Source organism: Mobula hypostoma, chromosome 19 (assembly GCF_963921235.1).
Source record: "Mobula hypostoma chromosome 19, sMobHyp1.1, whole genome shotgun sequence".
Taxonomy (NCBI): Eukaryota; Metazoa; Chordata; class Chondrichthyes; order Myliobatiformes; family Myliobatidae; genus Mobula; species Mobula hypostoma.
The window spans coordinates 64,065,629-64,082,193 of NC_086115.1; positions in this window are offsets into that span (position 1 = coordinate 64,065,629).

Sequence of the window (16,565 nt, forward strand, 5' to 3'; positions counted from 1 at the left end):
AGGACTCGGCAGACCTGATCAGAATATGCAATAGAACTATTGCACCAATAAAAAAAATATATACTTCTGATCTATATTTGGGTCTTGGAAGGAAGAGCTGGCTCACTTGAAATTTGCTATTTAATTTAATATTTAATACTCATTCAAACCCAATAGTAAAATCTGCAAAATAAGTTGAAAGAGAATGTGGGTATCACATGTTAAAGTTTGGAATTTCACAATAATTATCGGCATTTAAAATGCATTCAGGTTTGATATCTGCTAATTACTTCAGTGTTTTAATAAATTGCTTTCGAATTGTCACATGTACCAAAGTACAGAGAAAAGTTTATTTTGCATATAAATAAATAGTGCAGACGGGGGGAAATACTGAGGGAGTGCTCGTGGGTTCATTTTCAACTCAATGTCAATTAGTGAAACGGAGGAAGCTGTTCCTGAAACACTGCTTTCAGGCTCCTGTACCACCACCTTGATGGTAGCAATGAGAAGTGGCCATGTCCTGGATGGGAAGGGTCCTTAATGATGACCTGCAGCCTATTAGGGAAAGTGAGCAGGAGGTAGATAGGAGCTACAGGGAGTTAGTCACCCCAGGCTGCAGGAGTTAGATAAGTGGGTGACTGTCAGGGAAGTGAAGAGAAGAGCTCAGATAGTAGAGAGCACCCCTGTGGCCACCCCCCTCAGTAATCATCATCTCATTTTTGATGCTGTTGGGGGGGGGGGGTGACCTGACACAGGACGACCATGGCAATCAGGTCTCTGGCACTGAGCCTGGTTCCATGGTGCAGAAGGGAGAGAAGAAGATGAGGAACAGGGTAGTCATAGGGGATTCCATACTGAGGGGAACAGACAGGACATTCTGTCAGTCTGATAGTTACCCACATGGTGTGTTGCCTTCCAGGTGCCAGGGTACAGGATGTCTTGAATCGGGTGCAGAGTATTCTGAAGGGAGAGGGTGAACAGCCAGAGGTCTTAGTACATGTTGGAGCTAATGACATAAGAAGAAAAAGGGAGGAGGTCCTGCAGAGTGAATTCAGGAAGTTAGGTAGGAAGCTGAAAAGCAGGACCTTCAGGGTAGTATGAGTTAAGAAACGTGCCTATGCCATGTGCTAATGAGCATAAGAATAGCATGATCAGGCTGAGTGTGGCTGAGAGACTGGTGTAGGGGGCAGGGCTTTGGTTTCCTGGATCATTGGGGCCTCATCTGGGGGAGGTACGGCCTGTACAAAAAGGATGGGTTACACCTGAACCCAAAGGGGTCCAACATCCTGGCAGGCAAGTTAAAGAGAGCTGTTAAGGAGGGGTTAAACTAATTTGACAGGGGAATGGGAACTGGAGTGATAGGGCTGAGGAAGGGGGAAAACAGAAATAAATCAAAGATAGCATGCAACAGAGATGATAGAATGGCCAGGCAGGAGATTAGGCATAATCACAGCCACTGGGATGATTTACAGGGCAATAGAGGTGTGGTGCAGGTAAAACAGAAAGCAACTGGACTGGAAGTTTTATATTTGAAGGCACACAGCATAAGAAATAAATGGACAGTCTTGAAATTCAGCTACAGATTGGCAAGTATGATGCTGTGGCCATCTCTTAAACTTGGCTAAAGGATGGCTGCCATTGGGAGCTGAACATCCAAGGATATATGGTGTATCGGAAAGATAGGTTAGTAGGCAGAAGGGGTGGTGTGGCCCTATGTATAAGAAATAATAAATCATTAGAAAGGGATGACATAGGATCGAAAGGTGTGGAGTCTCTATGGGTTGAGTTAAGCAATAGCAAGGGTAAAAGGACCCTAATGGCAGTTGTATTCAGGCATCCAAACAGCAGCTGGGATGTAGATTACAAATTACAACAGGAGATAGAAAAGGTGTGTCAAAAGGGCAATGTCAAGATAACCGTTGGGGATTTTAACTTGAAAGTGGATTGGGAAAACCAGGTCAGTACTGGACTTCAAGGGAGAGAGTTTGTAGAATGTTTAAAGGATGGCTTTTTAGAATCGCTTGTTGTTGAGCCCATTAGGGGATCGGCTGTGCTGGATTAGGGGTTGTGCAATTATCCGGAGGTGTTAAGAGAGCTCAAGGTTAAGGAACCCTTAGGGAACAGTGATTACAATATGATTGAGTTCACTTTGAAATTTGAGAAGAAGCTAAATTCCAATGTATTGGGATTTCATTGGAATAAAGGAAATTACAATGGCATGAGAGGGGAACCGGCCAAAGTTGAGTGGAAAGGGACACTAGCAGGAAGGACAGCAGAGCAGCAATGGCTGGAATTTCTGTGAAAAATGAGGGAAGTGCAAGACAAATGTAGGAAGAAATTTTCCAAATATGAAGAAATTTTCAAATGGAAGAGGGGCACTACTATGGCTGACAAGTGAAGTCAGAGCCAAAATAAAAGCAAAAGAGAGGGCATACATGGAAGCCAAAGCTAGTGGGAAGTTAGAGGATTGGGAAGCTTTTTAAAAACTTGCAGAAGGAAACTAAACATCATTAGGAAGGAAAAGATGAATTATGAAAGGAAGCTGGCGACTAATATCAAAGAAGGTACTAGAAGCTTTTTTAAGTATAAAAAGGGTAAAAGAGAGTGGAGGGTATATATAGGACCAATAGAAAATGACACTGGAGACATTGTAATGAGAGACAGAGATGGCAGAGGAACTGAATGCGTATTTTGCATCAGTCGTCACAGTGGAAGACTCCTGCAGTATCCCAGACATTCAAGAATGTCAGGGAAGTGAAGTATGTGCAGTGAAAATTACGACTGAGAAGGTGCTAAGGAAGCTTAATGGTCTGAGGGTGGATAAATCTCCTGGACTTGATGGAATGCACTCTCAGGTTCTGAAGGAAGTAGCTGGAGAGATTGTGGAGGCACTAGCAATGATCTTTCAAGAATCAATAGCATTGTACTGGATGACTGGAAAATTGGAAATGTTACTCTGGTATTTAAGAAAGTTGGAAGGCAGCAGGAAGGAAACTATAGACCTATTAGCCTGACATCACTGGTTGGGAAGTTTTTGGAATCGATTGTAAAGGATGAGATTACAGAATGCCTGGAGGCACATGACAAGACAGGCCAAAGCCAGCATGGTTTCATGAAAGGAAAATCATGCCTGACTAACCTACTGCAGTTTTTTTGAGGAAATTATATGTAAGGTAGACAAAGGAGATGTAGCAGGTGTGGCCTTTGACAAGGTGCTGCACATGAGGCTGCTTAGCAAGATAAGAGCCCGTGGAATTACAGGGAAGTTACTAGAAAGGCTGGAACATTGGCTGGTCAGCAGAAAACATAGTGGAAATAAAAGGATCCTGTTCAGGCTGGCTGCCAGTTACCAGTGGAGTTCCACAGGGGTCGGTGTTGGGACCGCTGCTTTTTACGATGTATGTCAATGATTTGGACTATGGGATTAATGGATTTGTGGCTAAATTTGTCAATAATACAAAGATAAGTGGAGAAGCGGGTAGTGTTGAGGAAACGGAGCCTGCAGGGAGACTTAGATAGTTAGGGGGCGGGGCAAAGAAGTGACAAATACAATGATGTAAAGTGTATGGTCATGCATTTTGGTGGAAGAAATAAACAGCAGACTATTATTTAGATGGGGAAAGAATTCAAAATGCAGAGATGCAAAGGGACTTGAGTCATTGTGCAGGATACCTTAAAGGTTAACCTCCAGGTTGACTCGGTGAAGAAGGTGGCATTCATTTCTGAAAGTATAGAATATAAGAGCAGGTATGTGATGTTGAGGCTCTATAAGGCACTTGTGTGACCACGGAGTGTTGTGTGCAGTTTTGGGCTCATTAGGAAGGATATACTGACATTGGAGAGGATTCAGAGAAGATTCACAAGAATGATTCCAGCAATGAAAGGGTTACTGTATGAGGAACATCTGGCAGCTTTTGGGCTGTATTCCCTGGAGTTCAGGAGAATGAGGGGGGATCTCATAGATCACTGGTTCCAGTGATCATAACACCATTAGTTTCAATTTGATCATGGACAAGGATAGATCTGGTCCTAGGGTTGAGGTTCTGAACTGGAAGGCGGCCAAATTTGAAGAAATGAGAAAGGATCTAAAAAGCGTGGATTGGGACAGGTTGTTCTCTGGCAAAGATATGATTCGTAGGTGGGAAGCCTTCAAAGGGGAAATTTTGAGAGTGCAGAGTTTGTATGTTCCTGTCAGGATTAAAGGCAAATTGAATAGGAATAAGGAACCTTGGTTCTCAAGGGATATTGCAACTCTGATAAAGAAGAAGAGGGAGTTGTATGAAATGTATAGGAAACGGGGTAAATCAGGTGCTTGAGTATAAGAAATGCAAGAAAATACTTAAGAAAGAAATCAGGAGGACAAAAGGAAGACATGAGGTTGCCTTGGCAGTCAAAGTGAAGGATAATCCAAAGAGCTTTAACAAGTATATTAAGAGCAAAAGGATTGTAAGGGATAAAATTGGTCCTCTTGAAGATCAGAGTGGTCGGCTTTGTGCGGAACCAAGGGAAATGGGGGAGATCTTAAATAGGTTTTTTGCGTCTGTATTTACTAAGGAAGCTGGCATGAAATCTATGAAATTGAGGGAATCAAGAAGTGAGACCATGGAAACTGTACAGATTGAAAAGGAGGAGGTGCTTGCTATCTTGAGGAAAATTAAAGTGGATAAGTTCCTGGGACCTGACAGAGTGTTCCCTCGGACCTTGAAGGAGACTAGTGTTGAAATTGCGGGGGCCCTGGCAGAAATATTTAAAATGCCGCTGTCTACGGGTGAAGTGCCGGAGGATTGGAGAGTGGCTCATGTTGTTCCGTTGTTTAAAAAAGGATCGAAAAGTAATCCGGGAAATTATAGGCCAGTGAGTTTAACGTCAGTAGTAGGTAAGTTATTGGAGGGAGTACTAAGAGACAGAATCTACAAGCATTTGGATAGACAGGGGCTTATTAGGGAGAGTCAACATGGCTTTGTGCGTGGTAGGTCATGTTTGACCAATCTGTTGGAGTTTTTCGAGGAGGTTACCAGGAAAGTGGATGAAGGGAAGGCAGTGGATATTGTCTACATGGACTTCAGTAAGGCCTTTGACAAGGTCCCACATGGGAGGTTAGTTAGGAAAATTCAGTCACTAGGTATACATGGAGAGGTGGTAAATTGGATTAGACATTGGCTCGATGGAAGAAGCCAGAGAGTGGTGATGGAGAATTGCTTCTCTGAGTGGAGGCCTGTGACTAGTGGTGTGCCACAGGGATCAGTGCTGGGTCCATTGTTATTTGTCATCTATATTAATGATCTGGATGATAATGTGGTAAATTGGATCAGCAAGTTTGCTGATGATACAAAGATTGGAGGTGTAGTAGACAGTGAGGAAGGTTTTCAGAGCCTGCAGAGGGACTTGGACCATCTGGAAAAATGGGCTGAAAAATGGCAGATGGAGTTTAATACTGACAAGTGTGAGGTATTGCATGTTGGAAGGACAAACCAACGTAGAACATACAGGGTTAATGGTAAGACACTGAGGAGTGCAGTAGAACAGAGGGATCTGGGAATACAGATACAAAATTCCCTAAAAGTGTTGTCACAGGTAGATAGGGTCGTAAAGAGAGCTTTTGGTACATTGGCCTTTATTAATCGAAGTATTGAGTATAAGAGCTGGAATGTTATGATGTGGTTGTATAAGGCATTGGTGAGGCCGAATCTGGAGTATTGTGTTCAGTTTTGGTCACCAAATTACAGGAAGGGTATAAATAAGGTTGAAAGAGTGCAGAGAAGGTTTACAAGGATGTTGCCGGGACTTGAGAAACTCAGTTACAGAGAAAGGTTGAATAGGTTAGAACTTTATTCCCTGGAGTGTAGAAGAATGAGGGGAGATTTGATAGAGGTATATAAAATTATGATGGGTATAGATAGAGTGAATGCAAGCAGGCTTTTTCCACTGAGGCAAGGGGAGAAAAAAAACCAGAGGACATGGGTTAAGGGTGAGGGGGGAAAAGTTTAAAGGGAACATTAGGGGGGGGGCTTCACACAGAGTGGTGGGAGTATGGAATGAGCTGCCAGACGAGGTGGTAAATGCGGGTTCTTTTTTTAACATTTAAGAATAAATTGGACAGATACATGGATGGGAGGTGTATGCAGGGATATGATCTGTGCGCAGGTCAGTGGGACTAGGCAGAAAATGGTTCGGCACAGCCAAGAAGGGCCAAAGGGCCTGTTTCTGTGCTGTAGTTTCTATGGTTCTATGGTTCTAAACATTCTGAATGTTAAAAGGCCTGAACAGATTCTATATGGCAAAGTTATTTCCCATGGTAGGGAAGTCTAGGACAAGAGGGCACAATTTCAGGATTGAAGGGCATCCATTTAGAACTGTGATGCGGAGAAATTACTTTAGTCAGAGGGTGGTAAATCTGTGGAATTTGTTGCCATGAGTGGCTTTGGAGGCCAAGTCACTGGGTGCATTTAAGGCAGAGTTAGATAGGTTCTTGATTAGCCAGAGCATCAAAGGGTATGGGGTGAAAGCAGGGGAATGGGAATGACTGGAAGAATTGGATCAGTCCGTGATTGAATGGCAAAGCAGACTTGATGGGCCAAATGGCTTTTTCTGCTCCTATATCTTATGGTCTTGTGGTCTTCACTCCTGCAATGACGCTGATGCCAAACTGTATTGGTCTCTGCTGTTCCTTTTGGATTCATCAGCTGCGTGGAAAAGGGAAGCTTGCATCATGGGGAACAACTTTCCCTCTATATCGTTCTGCCATGGCTTGTATGTCAAGCATGGGCAGCTAGGGTATGACATCCACAGTCGACCCTGACCAATGGAGGCCTCATCAAGATATGTGACCTTTAAAAAGGGTACCTGTTGCTCACAATTCCCACAACCACTGGAGAATTCTGTATTCATCGATATGATGAATGAGCTATTTTAAATATTTGGCTCAAATAATCACACCTAAAATATGCAAAATAACAAAGTTTACATTATGGTAATTTTGCATTTTATGCTGGTAGCTTTATTGGGGTTCAAAATAAGTGTCTATGCCGATTTGATTAGCACAAAGTCTGTTATGATTTGAAAAGTACCTAAAGCCAGCCAACTATGTAGCTCACGATGAAGTCCCGAGATCACACAAGTGATCTCTGGATCGTTGGCTGCCACGGGCATGGGAGCATAGCAGTTAGCACAACACTTACAGGTTGAGGCATCAGGTTTCAATCGCTGAGCCCTCTTCTCCGTAGGGAGTTTGTACCTCCTCCCCCTGGAGTGCATGGGTTTTCTGCGGGTGCTCCAGTTTCCTCGCGCAGTCCGAAGATCTACAGGTTAGTAGGTTAATTGGTCATTGTAAATTGTCCTGTGATTAGGCCGGTGTTAAAGGGCCGGAAGGACCTGTTTCATGCCGTCTCTAAAATAATAATCGTTCCCATTGGATTCCCATTTACTCGAGTAAACTATGAGCTACGAAGCAGACCTTCTCATTTTGAGCAGATAACAAATACACACTGTAACTAAAGCTAAGGCTTTGAACCGATTCCCTTTAAACATTGAGGAGGCGAGTGAATATAAAGAAACAAAATGCAATTGCAGTTTGAAATGTTACAATTATAAACACCTTTTCAAAAGCAATAAAGATTCTTCACCTCGAGTTATTCTTCAGCATCAATGCTCACATCCTATGTGGTAAAACAAAACCTAGCAGTCATGACTAATCCAATCGCTTCTGATTTCTGGTGTATATTTTAGTCGCAAATGTGTCATTTCAAATCTTTTCAAGATGTATTGAAACAGAGCCAGAGAAGAACAGAAACCCTCAAACCTGATCTAAATAGTTGGCCATTCCTCGATTGGATGGTTAAATATCTGTATAGCAGGAATCTGATACCTCAGCTATCAAGAATAATAGACTGATATTTTTATAGCACCTTTGATGATCTCCAAACATCCCAAAGCATTTTGCATCAGTTAAGATTTTTTTTCAAGTCTAGACACTTAAGTCCATCACCCCCACTGGGGCATAGACCGCCAAAAGCAGCTTGCCAGAGTACTCCGTCCTGGGCCAGTCTTTCAAGTCCAGGTGCGGCTCATCCATACATCTCCTAGGCAAAGATCCTTGCTCTCCCAGGGCTGATGTCTTTGGAGCATCTGATTGTGTAATATTGGTTGAAGACTAAATAGTGGCAAGGCACTTCTGACAATATTACACAGCCAAGATCTTAATTATATCTAGTATTCATTTTCCTGTTGTGGGTTTTGAACCCATTAACTATTGAATCAAAGAACCGGCTGTAACTATATTGCAAATGTATAATAAAATGGGTAAAACTAATATCTGTGTATTTATTCAAATAGTTAAGTATTTACTAAAATAACCTTATTGATGGATTTGTTTAACATATAATATTTTTGCTGATGCCCTGTTTGAACTCTATGCTAAACCACAAGTCAATTGTTAACATTGTCACTGCTCGCTGGAATTTAGAAGAATGGGGGTGGGCATTCTCATTGAAACCTATCGAATATTAAGAGGCCTAGATGGAGAGGATGCTTCCTATAGTGGGAGAGAACACTGCCTCAGAATAGAGGGATGTCTACTTAGAATGGTGATAAGGAATTTCTTTAGCCAGAGGGTGGTGAATCTGTGGAATTTGTTGCTGGAGTTGCCTGTGCAGACTCAATGCACCAAAAGGCCTAATTTTGCTTGCGTCTTATTGCATCGGAGTTTGATTAGTCTTTGCATACCAAATACTGGATGTGGAATTGGTTTAATATTGTCACATGTACTGAGATACTGTGAAAAGCTTGTCTTGCATACTCTTCGTACAGATCAGATTATTACATCATGCATTGAGGAAGAATGAGGTAAAACAATAGCAATGCAGAATAAAGTGTAACAATTACAGAGAAAGAGCAGTACAGGTAAACAAAGTTCAACATCATAACAAGATAGATGTTGAGGTCAAGAACCATTCAATAATCTCCTAGCAGCAGGCATTGAGCCTGGTGGTATGGCTTTCAGACTTTTTCCCCCCTCTGTTGGGCAGAAGATATAAAAGGGAATTATCTGAAGTGGGTGGGTTCTTTGATTAGGCCGGCTATTTTACTCAGGCAGCAAGAAGTATAGACAGACTATGGAAAGGAGGCTGGTTTCCACTACATGCTGAGCTTTGTCCACAACTCTCTGCAGTTTCTCATGGTCACGCGCAGGGCATTTGCTATTCCAAACCATTGTGCATCTGGATAGGATGCTTTCTATGATACATTGATAAATATTGGTAAGAGTGGATGAGGGCATGCCAAATTTCTTTAGTCTTCCGAAGAAGTAGAAGCATTGGTGAACTTTTTTGGCCATGGTGTCTATGTGCTTGGACCAGGACAGTTTATTGACGATATGTATTCCTCGGAACTTGAAACTCTCAACACTGCTGATGCAAACAGGTGCACGTGCAACAACCACACCAACCTCCTCCTCTGCCCCCAGTCCTGACATCAATGGCAAGGACGTTTGTTTTGCTGACCATAAAACATAGGAGCAGAATTAGGCCATCTGGCCCATTGAGTCTGCTCCGCCATTCAATCATGGCTGATCCTTTCTTTCCATCTCCTCTCAACCCCAGTTCCTGGCCTTCTCCTCGTAACCTTTGGTGCCATGTCCAATCAAGAACCTATCAATCTCTGCCTTAAATACACCTGACTGCCTGGCCTCCACAACTACATGTGGCAAAAGTTCTACAAACTCACCACCCTCTGGCTAAAGAAATTTCTCCGCATCTGTTTTGAAATGACATTCCTCTATCCTGAGGCTGTGCCCTCTTGTCCTAGACTCTCCCACCATGGAGAAACATCCTTTCCACATCTACTCTGTTTAGGCCTTTCAACATTCGAAAGGTTTCAATGAGATCCCCCTCATCCTTCTGAATTCTAGTGGGTACAGACCCAGAGCCATCAAATGTTCCTTGTATGATAACCCTTTCATTCCTGGAATCATCCTTATCATCCTCCTCTGGACCTCTCCAGTGCCAGCACATCTCATCATAGATGAGGAGCCCAAAACTCTTCACAATACTCGAGGTGAGGCCTCACCAGTGCCTTATAAAGTCTCCACATCACATCCCTGCTCTTGTATTCTAGACCTCTTGAACTGAATGCTAACATGGCATTTGCCTTTCTCACCACTGACTCAACCTGCAAGTTATCCTTTAGGGTGTTCTGCACAAGATCTTCCCTTTGCATCTCAGATTTTTGGATTTTCTCCCAATTTAGAAAACAGTCTGCACATTCATTTCTTCAAACAAAGTGCACGGCCATGCATTTTCCAACACTATTTTATTTGCCACTTCATTGCACTTTCTCCTAATCTGTCCCAGTCCTTCTGCAGCCTACCTGTTTCCTCAATGCTGCCTGCTCCTCCACCAATCTTCATATTATCTGCAAACTTGGCAACAAAACCATCTATTCTATCATCTAAATCATTTACACACAGCATAAAAAGAAGTGGTCCCAACACCAACCCCTGTGGAAAACCAGTAGTCACTGGCAGCCAACCAGAAAAGGATCCTTTTATTCCCACCCACTGCCTCCTACCAATCAGCCAATGCTCTAACCATGCCAGTAAGTTTCCTGTAATACCATGGGCTCTTAACTTGGTAAGCAACCTCATATGTGCCACCTTGTCAAAGGCCTTCTGAAAATCCAAATATACAACATCCACTGCATCCCCTTTACCTATCCTACTTGTAATCTCCTCAAAGAATTCCAACAGGTTTGTCAAGCAGGATTTTCCCTGAAGGAAACCATGCTGACTTAGTATTATCTTGTCCTGTGTCATAACGTACTCCATCACCTCATCCTTAACAATTGACTCTAACATCTTCCCAACCACTGAGGTCAGGCTAATTGGTCTATAATTTCCTTTCTGCTGCCTTACTCCTTTCTTAACGAGTGGAGTAACATTTTTCCAGTCCTCTGGCACCATGTGAGAGGCCACTGATTTTTGAAAGATCATTTCTAATGCCAGCACAGTCCGACGTTGAAGCAAAGATTATTGCCTAGGTTCTCCATCTCCTTCCTGTACTCTGACTCCTTATTTCAGACGTGGCACACTGCGGTGGTATCTTCTGCAGACTTGTAGATGCATTAGAGCATAGTCCAGAGTGTACAGGGAGCAGAGGATGCAACCTTGTGGGATGCATTATCATGGTGGAGGTATTGCTGCCCTCCTAACTGATTGCAGTGTGTTGGTCAGGAAGTCAAGGATCTGGTTGCAGGAGGAGGCCAGGATTCAGAGTTTGAGTTTCCCTTGTAATTACAGTGCTGAAGGTGGATGTAGGTATCCTTCTGTCCAGATGCTCCAGGAAAGAGTGTTTGCCCATTGGGATAAGATCATTAGACATTGGAGCTGAATTAGGTCATTAGTCCCATTGAATCTGTACCACCATTTGATCATAGCTGACTTATTATCCCTCTCAACCTCATTCTCCTTCCTTCCTTCCCAACTTTTGGTGACTTTACTAATTAGAACCTATTTTAAATGTACCCAATGACTTGGTCTCCACAATGAATGAAAGAATTTCCTCCTCTATTCTAAAGGGACATGCTTTTATTCTGAGGCTGTCCCTCTGGTCCTAGTCTCTCTCACTATTGAAAACACCCCCTCCACATCCACTCTACCAGGGCACTTCAAATTTTGACAGGTTTCACTGAGATTCCCCTTCATTCTTCTAAACTCCAGCAAGTACAGGCTACACACCTGTTTTGCCAGCAGCGGAATTGCAATGGGTCAAGGTTGTCTGGAAGGCTGAAGTCAAATTCTGGAGAAAAGACAGAGGTAAGGAGGAATTTCTTTAGCCAGAGAGTGGAGAATCTGTGGAATTCTTTGCCACAAGATAGCTGTGCAGTCCAAGTTATTGGATACATTCAAAGCAGAGGTTAATAGGTTCTTGATTAGTAAAGGTATGAAAGGTTATGGGAGAAGGCAGGAGAAAGGGGTTGAGAGGTAAATAAATCTGCCATGATCAAATGACAGAGCAGACTTAATGGCCCAAATGGAATAATTCTGCTCCTATGTATTATGATTGTGTAAAGTCAGTATCTAATCAGAGCTATAGGTTCATGGACCATTCAGAAACCTAATGGTCGAGGGGAAAAAAGTTGTTTCTGAACTGTTGAGTATTGGTTCAACACTGACTGGCAAGTCCTCTACCACTGCGGGTGCCAATCTGTATCGGTCTCTGATGTTCCTTTGGATTCATCAGCTGTATGGAGAAGGGGGGCCTGCTACATGGGCAACAGCTTGCTCTCCATATTGTACTGCCCTGGCTTGTGTATCACGTAGACAGTATGGACACAACATCTATGACTGACCTTGACCAATGGAGGCCTCAAATCTACCTTGTATAAAGCCTTGTTCACAAGGAGTGAAACTCTTCTATTGAAAGTCCAATTAGTGCAGTGTAATGCTCAGACTGCATAAACTTGCTTTTATATCTTGTCTTTCATGATACTTGATCCTTCCAAGTACTCACAATGAAATCAAACACATTGAAGTGTCACAACAATCAATTAAATAAATGACTAGATTATAACTTCAATTGTGTTGATTTGTATACAAATATAGCTATACCTAAAGGGGGAACATTATTTTGATATTTTATGTCCAAAGATTGCAGATGGAAAGTTAACTGCTGCTGCTACATTAACAAATTTCATGACACATGCCAGTGATGATAAACCTGATTCTGAGCAACTTAAATCTAAAAGGTAGCACTCCTCACATTATAGGTGTCCATTAGGTTTTGTCAGAGGTCCTATGTAGGTCCATTTCTTCCTCCACTGTTGTCACCTCAATCACCAAAGCAATTTATGCCAGTATTTTCAAATTGAATTTTACTTGGTGTTAAATGTATATCTATAAGGAAGACATAAATAATACTTTGCTGAAGTTTCAAGGAACACCTGAAGAGTAATGAGGTTTAGGAACAAAATTTCAAAGTTCAAACCTATGCAGCAAAGAGGAATGCTTAAAGTCAGGGACATGCAAAAGGCTTCAAGGTATAGATGTCTTGCATCTAATATCTCTGTTAAATCTGTAACAGGGATAAGTTTGTCACTTTTGAACTTTTTGGTTCAAATCCCAACCAAATATGGGCTCTCATAAAATAATATGCATTTCTTTTTGGAAAAGTAAGGAAGCCTGCCATTTCCAATTTGTTGCTTCTAACCTTGATAATCTGGATTTTGACCCCAGGGGAGGAGGATTACACCCAGCTGCCAATCTGAAGACAAACTTCTCAGCAACAACAATTAGCCTGCAATTGATCACTGGATGTGTGGATTTTACAGTAATTAGATTGTGGTCCTGAAGGAGTAATTTAGCACCAGACATCTTCCCTGAAGGCAGTAGTTTTACAGCAATTGGGGAGAGGTTACCAGGACATAATCTCTTCCATTATCACTGTAATGTGTTGGCCAATAAGTATGCAAGGTTTAATGTAGCAATTATGAAGGATTTGTTTTGATGTATTCAACCATCATCTGACAGAGAAGAATAGTTGTGCAGCAAGAGCTGATGTTGTTCTCAAACGCCAATGAAGATGGAAGTCTCAAGCTTTAGTTTCATGTTTCTAGTTCTTTGTGATAATTTTTAAAGTGATATCTTCTATTTACTATTTTTCACCCATGCTCATCTTAGATTAAGCATATTAACAAAATATTGACAGTCTGAAATGGTGAATTTCATGGTTTTAGCTGATTAAACACCAAATAAGATCCTGCTTATAACTACCTACAGTGTATTTACTTATTGAGACTTGTGGAAAACCTTTCCGGCCCTTTGAGCTGCAGTGCTCAGCAACCCCTGATTTAATCCGAGCCTAACTACAGGACAATTTACAATGACCAATAAACCTCCTAGCTGGTAAGTCTTTGGACTGTGAGATGAAACTGGAGCACCCAGAGAAAACTCTCACCTTCCACAGGGAAGATGGACTCCTTAAAGATGTCAGAATTGAACTCTGAACTCAGACACTTAGCTGTAATGGTGTTGCACTAACCACTATGCTACCGTGGCACCCAAAGTCTCCCTGGATGTGGGACAGAGTTGGACTTCATTACATACAAAATCGATCTTTGTCAGTATTTAATAATTTTTATGCAAAGACTAAACATGTTCAAAAGTTGGATAAATTCCAATTCCTGAAAGTCTGACTGAAAGAGAAACTGTTGGCCAGGAAGCACCTGCAGGGAGGGATACTGTTAATAGTTCAATTTGAAGCTACCAAACCAATTTTGTAGAGTTTTTTGAGGAAGTTAGCAGGAAAATTGAAGGTAAGGCAGTGGATGTTTCATGGAGTTTGCTAAGGCATTTGACAAGGCCCCGCATGGGAGGATGGTCAAGAATGTTCAGTTGCTCAGCATTCGATATGAGGTAGTATATTGGATTAAACATTGGCCTTGTGGGAGAAGCCAGACAGTGGAAGTAGATGATTGCCTCTCTGACTAGAGGCCTGTGACTAGTGGAGTGCCGCAAGGATTGGTGCTGGGTCCGTTGTTGGATGCCATCTATATCGATGATGGTGTGCTTAACTGGATCAGCAAATTTGTGAATGATACAGAGATTGGGGGTGTAGTAGACAGCAAGGAAGACTATCAAAGCTTGCAGTGGGATCTGCACCAGCCGGAAAAATGGGTTGAAAAATGGCAGATGGGATATAATGTAGACAAGTGTGAGGGGTTGCATTTTGGGAGCACCAGCTAGGGTAGATCTTGCATGGTGAGTGACAGGGCACTGAGGAGTGCCGTAGAACAGAGGGATCTGGGAATACAGGTCCACAATTCCTTGAAAGTGGTACCTCAGGGACAGTAGATAAGAGCGTATAGAGAGGTTTTAGCACATTGGCCTTTATAAATCAGAGGATTGAATATGGAAGATGGAATGTTATGTTGAAGTTGTATAAGACGTTGGTGAGGCCTGATTTGGAGTATTGTGTGCAGTTTTTGGTTACCTACCTACAGGAAAGATGTAAACAAGGTTGAAATAGTACAGAGAAAATTTACAAAGATGCTTCTGGGACCTGAGGACCTGAGTTGTAGGAAAAAGTTGAAAACGTTAATACTTTATTCCTTAGAGTCTAGAAGAGTAGGGGTTGATTTGAAATAGGTATACAAAATTATGAGGGTTATAGTTAGGGTAAATGCAAGCTTCATTGTGGTTATGATGTGTCATCACCTTCCACTAGTCCTACCGTTGAGGTCTTGGTTATATTGCAGACATCCCACCTCTCCTGGAAATTCTGGGAGTCTTCCGCATATTGATAGTGGCTGTCTGACACCCACAAATTATATGCAATATCACAGAAATCGATTTTTTTTTTTGAGTGAGAGGAAGAGGGAGAGGGAGCATCCTGATCGGTCTCTCTTCATGCTAAGTAGACCCATCAGTTTTCTCTGTGGGTGGACCTTATGGTCGACTTCAAAAATAACGACAGTGTTGCTCGCTGCACTGTTTGTAACAGTGACTTTTCTATTGCCCATGGTGGGTTAAATGACTGTAAAAGAAATGTTGAGGTGAGTTTAACAGGTGTCATTCGTTCATCAGCATAGCTAACGTTATTTAAACTAACTTGCTAGCTGCTAAGGAGCTACTCTATTGATGTCCTATGTGATGAGGCCAAACTCCCTGTAGACTTGCTTAAAGTTGTAATAGAATTAAAAAATGACTCCATGATAATATAAGTACATATTTTAATGTCACATTTTCTGCATATAACCAACTTGGTTTACAGATTAGACAAAATCAATAAACAAAGTATTACATACACCCTTGGAGGCCGACCGGGTGGGGGGGGTGCTACCTCCCTGAAATGATTTTTTTCAGGGTGGGATGTCTGATATTGCTTTGTCTGAAAACTCCCCCTTGACCTTACCGCCATGGGTGATCCCACCAGGAGCTAAGCACCAGACAGCATCTCAGCAACTCGTAAGCCTCTTCACGACAAGACGCCAATCCAAAAATCCACCATTCACTAATACCATGGATGATGTTAATGTTAGCTTCAGTGTCACTTCACCACTCTCTTCAATTACTCCTTTTCCTGTTAACCTGAACTTTGATTATTTCAATAACACTGCTTCTACAGCCTGCTGGGGTAGACAGTTCCAACAATACATCATCCTCTGAAACTGATCCACTTTTCTCAATGTCTTCACTAGGGGAAACATTCTCTCATCACCCACCCCATAAATCTTCTTCAGACTCTAATGCTTCAATAAGATCACCCCTCATTCTTCTAATATTCTAGAGTGTGGGCTAACCCCCTAATCCACATTCAGAGGTATGCTGTTTTTGCTCATGATATCCAAGGCATCAATAGATTTGGCAAGTATGCTGAGTTTGGTGAGAGGTTTGGTTCAAGAACCATCAGGAAGAAGGCACAGGAGCCTCAGGACCCATATCACTAGGTTCAGGAACAGATATTAGCCCTCAATCATCAGACTCTTGAACAAAATGGGATGACTTCACTTGCCCTATCACTGGACTATTCCCACAGCCTATAGTCTCACTTTCAAGGACTCTTAGAAACATAGAAAATAGGTGCAGGAGTAGGCCA